The following is a 5,986-nucleotide window of genomic DNA, read 5'->3' as shown; positions in this document are numbered from 1 at the left end:
TTATATTCGTAAGTTATCGGACATGCAGTTCACATATTACGTGTTATTTTCACATAAATTGTTTTCAACAACTTTTTTCTACCGGTCTAAAAAGTTACCACGATATTTGTACTAAGTTATCATGTATGTGATTTGTATATTATCGTGCTATTTCTACATAAGTTTCTGAGGTCATATTCTTCAACAACTTTTTCTCCTGGTCAAAAAGTTACTGCGGTGTTTCTATGTAAGTTATCAAGTATGTCTTTCGTATATTACCGTGTTATTTTCACATTAATTATCGAGATATGTTTTCAGCAACTTTTTCCTCGCGGTCAAAAAAGTTAATTACCGAGGTGGTTGTACGTAAGTTATCGGGTAAACGGGTCGCATATTACCGTACTATTTTCACATAAGTTACCGGGTTATGTTTTCAACAACTTTTTATTTCGATCAAAAAAATTACCGTAGTGTTTCCACGTAAGTTATCGGGTATGTGGTTCGTATACTATCATGCTATTTTGATATGTTTTTCAACATTTTTCTTGCTTCTTGGTAAAATTTACCTTGTCTTTGTACGTAATTTATTGTGTATGCAGTTTATATATTACCGTGCTATTTTCACATAAGTTATCGGAGTATATTTTTCAACAACTTTTTTCACATGGGTAAAAGTTATCGAGGTATTTGTGGATAAGTTATCACGCCCGTGGTGCATATGTTACCATGTTATTTACGCAGTAGTTACCGGGGGTATATTTTCAACAACTTGTTTCTTTCGGGCTAAAGGTCCGGCACGTGGGCTACATAAGTTACCACACCTGTGACATGTTAGTTATCGTGGAATTTTCACTAAAGTTACTAGGGGAATGTTTTTCAACAATTTTTTCTCCTTTTGTCAATGTTACCGCGGTGTTTGTAAGTGCTATCAGATCTATGGTCCGTATATTACCATGCTATTTACATAGAAGTTACTGAGGGTATGTTTTCAACAACCTTTCCTCTCGGGTCAAATATTTTTCTCTCCGGTCAAAAATTACCATAATGTTTGTATGTAAGTTATCACGTCTGCAGTGTGTATATTATCATGTTATTTACACATAAGTTACCGGTTATTGTTGAATAAATTTTTCCACGACTTTCTCAAGTTCCTACTATAGAAAAAAAACAAAATAGTATTCTTACATGCAATAGAAATTATTGCCCCATGACTAATTTGGTTTGTACAAAAAGAATATATACATCCCCCATTGAAGAAAAATACTTGCTCAGGTGGGTTTTTTAACTGCTTTTCCTCCTTTGTCAAAGTTATCGTGATGTTTATACGTAAGTTATCAGGTAGTTTTGATGAACCACGTATTACGCTCATGTCCGTATGGCCATCCTAGCTATAAACTAATCTTCAGGCCACTTAGCATCTGAGTCAAGGTAAAAGTGCAGAAGACCGGCTCTCGGTTTATATGCTCTAGATACTGAACTTTGCACCGCCCAACGCACAAAGTTGCTTCCTTTTCTAAACAAAAAAAAGCACAAAGTTCTTCCAATCCCAAATGCCATGGCACCATCCAACAGTTCTTGCAACAAACAACAATCTCGTGTTGTAGTACTATCAGAGCAGAGCAAACTGTAAACTCGAAAAAGAGGCATGGAATCACATGATTATAAAAAAAGTGGCAACAAAATCTACGGAGACTAGCACCGCAAGGTTGCCAGCAGTAGTAAACAACATCGAAGTTGTACAACTACCCTGCTGTCAGGCTCATGCGCATCTGCTTGTAGGAGGCACAGCAAGCTCCGACCATGGATGGGAATGGAGCCAAAGACGGGGACGTTACCTCGGCCGATTGGCAACCAACAACGTAGGTGGAGGAGATGTAGACGGGAGGGATGGAGCTCCTTTGATGAGCGGCCGGAAGTGTGGCTGATGCGTGGTGGCATCGTCAGCCATGACATCTCTGCGATGGACGGCCGGTGAGGTTGCAGCAGGATCCATCTACGACAAGAAGCAGGGCCGGGGCCATCCACAACAAGCAGCGGGGGTAGCGGATCTCGGCTCCCTTCTCCTTTTGACCGGGAAGCAAGGTAACGACTGACGGCTTTAGGTGGCTGCGGATCTCGCCAGAATCCGGAACCCGGAGGCCCTTGCGGCTGGGAAAGGAGGCGGAGGTGCCAGGGGCTAGCCGGCTAGGTGAGGAGGGAAGGCGTGTTGCGCCGGAGCCGGGGGTGTGAGGCGAACGGCGGGGTCGAGGTTTGAGGCGTGTGGCGGAGGCGCGTTGGCCACTGGGGAAGAAGGTGGGGAAGGGAACGCCTCATTGGATTTGGATCGAACGCCTCTCGATGCGTTTGGCAGTTTTGCAATCTGCCACACAGTTGCCAGATACATATTTCGTTATCAGAAACCACAATGTGTTTTACAGCTACTGAACAGGAAACAAAAGAGCCGCACCTAGATAAATCCTAGATCATCTCGCGTAGGCTGATCATGATCTGGGAGAGCCACAAACCGGAGCCTCAGACCATGCATCGTCAGAAGATTATGCTTAGGAAGGTATAGAAAGCAACGTTTGAGACGCTGCCTGCATCAACTACCAAACCCAGCTAATAACAGCCAGAAAGAGCACAGCAGCTACTAAACCGTTTTATCCCTGTTGCATCCATCTACAAAACGGGCCTTGTGATTTCAGCATCGTGTTCGATCAGTGTGAGTACTCGGCGGCCTCCTTGTTCCACGACAGGTACGCGGGGTCCCCGAGGGCCCTGAACAAAATCCAACCTTACATTGATTTGCTGCTTTACAATGAATTATCTGCACATAAACATGTCAGATGCTAGTATTTACATTGGCTTGACGATGTAGAGGACGACGAAGCCCATGGCGAGGAGGAGGCAGATGCCGCCGACGGCCACGTAGGCGACGCCGATGAAGTTGTTCTTGCCGCCGATCCACGACGCCGTGGACAGCACCACTGCCTTGGTGCCCCCGAAGCTGTACGTGTTGTAGTTGTTCTGGATCACCACCGTGATCTCGTCGCTCGCCATGATGTCCGCCTCGATCCGCCCGTACAGCTTCCGGAACGTCGGCAGCGCCGCCGTCCGCATCCACACGATCAGGTCCTCCTGCTCGCTCAGCTGTTACAAAATTTCAATGAATGCAGCCCAAGTTCAGAATGCATGCTGCGTCAGAAGCTCTTATATCTGCACTTGATTAGTGACAGACAGGTAGCTTGTCGTTGAGGTTGCCGTCGCCGATGAGGCCGCCCTTCTGGAAGTTGACGGGGAAGACGTTGCTGCCGAACTTGCTGTTCTTGTTGCTGGCCCAGGCGATGTCCTCCTTGTTCACCGTCACCGACTTCTTGTTGACGGAGTAGGCGTAGGTGTCGTTGAAGAGGCTCTAGGCGATGAGGCCGCAGGGCACGATGAGGGAGCCGTCGCCGGTGGTGGCCTCCGGGTCGCAGGCCTTGATCACCGCCTTAGGGTCCTTGTAGTCCTTGTCGCGCAGCTGCTGGTCGCTCCGGCTCTTGACGTACCGCCGGTGGTTCTGGTAGAAGTTCTCCAGCTGGTAGTAGACGTGTATGGGGCCTTTCATCCGCTTGGGCACCTGAACACAAAGACGCCCAGCTGTTATCTTCAGGGCTGCCTCTGTTCAAGTTCAGGCGCATTTCTGAATGAGAAAATGTGTCTCTGAATCGCACCGTGATCTTTCTGGTGCACGCCTTGTTGGCCTTGGAGTCCTGGATGAACCCGATCTTGTCGCTGGCGGTAACACACTCCTCATCGTATCGATCTATCAATTCAACAATCTGCATTTTGCAGTAGCGGCAAATTAGGGAACATCAAAGATGAAATGCATTTTGTTCATATAGCACTGCATCTGCGCTTGTCTGAATTTTTCACCTCCTGCGACGCTGACAGGGACGCGAGCCCTATCGGGACGAAGATGATGCCGATGAGCGAGAAGGCGCCTATGACCTATCAATCGAAGGTTTCATGTTACATTCAGGTTGATAAATCGATGTTACATTTGCAACGATCATCACAAGAGAAACGAATGGAGTAATAATTACGATTCCGGGAGTTAGCAACGGCTTGCATGCCGGGAGCTCCTGCTGCGTGAATTTAGAATCTGCCAAAACGGAACGGGAATTTAATCAGTCACAGGAGCACGCGCGCCTGCATTTTTGTTTCTCTCGGCAAAATAGGGAAATCAAATCAAAGAATGCGACACAATCATGGTGACATACACTTGGGCTTGTTGGCGGAGGCCCCGCTCTCCGACCCTGACACACTCATCTGCGCACGCACCCACGCACAGAATAAGATCCACCAGATCGATCGGTCGGCGGCCGTAATCAGCATCAGTATCCAACGGAATCACACGTTTATGCCAGCCCTGATCGGGGGCCGGACGAGAAGGAGATCATACATAGCAAACCAATTAATTACCTGATCGACGGCGGGCAGAGTCACGCGCGCGCGGGCGAGGGGGGTGCGATCGTGGTCGTGGTCGTGATCGCTACCTGGGCGGCGGCCGGAGGAGGAGGGGGTTCCGGGCTCCGATCGATCGCCGTCATCGTCTGCGCGTGGTTTGGCTGGTTGCGCGCGAGGGGTGGGGTGGGTGGTTGGTTGGTTACCTCGTACGCGTCCGTCCGTCCGTCCGTCCCAGTCGTGCGAGCTGGCTGGAATGGCGGAACGGAACTTGGCCACCCGCTGCCACGTCGCGCGGGCCTCCGCCGTCTACGTCTACGTACCGGGCCGCGAGTGGCTACCGCTGCGCTGCGCTTGCACGGATGCTATTTTTGCCTCGTGCTAGCGACGGGCGGGGAAAGAGACGAGAGCCTGCTGTGCTGCTGTCCGTGCGCGGCTTTCTCTGCTGCATGATGATGCATGGCAGCGCCACGATGGCGACGCCCTGAAAAATAATGTTCTGAGCTATGACACGCGCGCGGTCACGGCGGCGCGGGCGTGCTCCGAGCAGGCATGACGGCGACACGCCGGACGGGGATGGCCGTGTTTGTATCGATGCTCCACAGTCGTCCTACTCCGGCGACTCGGGAGAGCCGTTCGCGGCAAACAGACGGTGGAGCGATCGAGGTGCATGCATACGCCAAGGTTCACAACCGAACAACACCAAGATTTTCGCGCGTCGATTTGCAACATGCGTAACAAACTAAGGGCATCTCCAACGACAATCCGCAAATTTCCTCCCGCATCCGTCCATGAACATGGATGTAGGAGGCCAAATCCCACCTTAGACACATATTAACAACAGTTCGACCCAACCGGGCGAAATTCGTGTAAACATGACCAAATTTCATATCATATAAAATGACAGATTTCATTATATTTACATCAACTAAGCGGTGGAGCATCGGCGGCGGCATCCGTTCCGCGTGTCCGGCAACTAAGCGGTGCGGCGGCGGCGGATCTGAATGTACATTTAATACCTAATCTAAATGGCCGCCGACGTGGCGGCGTCCGTTCCCTCGGTCTGGCAATGCACCTCGAGAACTGAAGTTTTGTCTTCTTCAGTTCCGCCTCGGCGCTCTACAACTCCACCTCCGGAGACCCGAAAAGTGGAGTTGTCCGCCTCCACGAAGTCGCAGAGCGACTAATCGACCGCCGATGCAGAGCCCACCAGGCTTGGCATCGACGGGAGGGGAGGAGCAGTGGCCTTCCAGGGGCACGAGCGATGGCGACCTACCGTGCACTACACTTCCTCGCTGTCGGCGACGTCTGCGGACGTGTCGGCTTCAAGGTTGTCGCAGCGGGTCGCAGCCTCGGTGATTTCCTGCTCCTCCTTGTTGGTCTCGCCGAACACCGCCTCACCCACGTCGTCGCACTCCTTGTAGGCGACCGCCACCCGTTGGCAGTACAGCCAGTGGGCAAGGCGGATCTCGTGGGCGGAGTGGTAGGACTCGAGCAACTTGTCCTGCTCCACTAGGTCCGCGTCCGACACGACCACCATACCGGCGGCGAGCTGCTCCTCCACTTGCACGTGCTCCTGGAG

The 5,986-nt window shown here is 50.7% G+C and overlaps 1 pseudogene; it reads right to left on the bottom strand.

Moving 5' to 3' along the window:
- Positions 1-2,346: 2,346 nt before the first annotated feature.
- Positions 2,347-4,269, bottom strand: LOC119348364 (annotated as a pseudogene).
- Positions 4,270-5,986: the final 1,717 nt, after the last annotated feature.

The sequence above is a fragment of the Triticum dicoccoides genome, unplaced genomic scaffold (genome assembly GCF_002162155.2).
Source record: "Triticum dicoccoides isolate Atlit2015 ecotype Zavitan unplaced genomic scaffold, WEW_v2.0 scaffold90037, whole genome shotgun sequence".
NCBI classification, from domain to species: domain Eukaryota; kingdom Viridiplantae; phylum Streptophyta; class Magnoliopsida; order Poales; family Poaceae; genus Triticum; species Triticum dicoccoides.
Note: the sequence above shows the minus strand (reverse complement) of the source record. Positions and strands in the feature narration are given on the sequence as shown.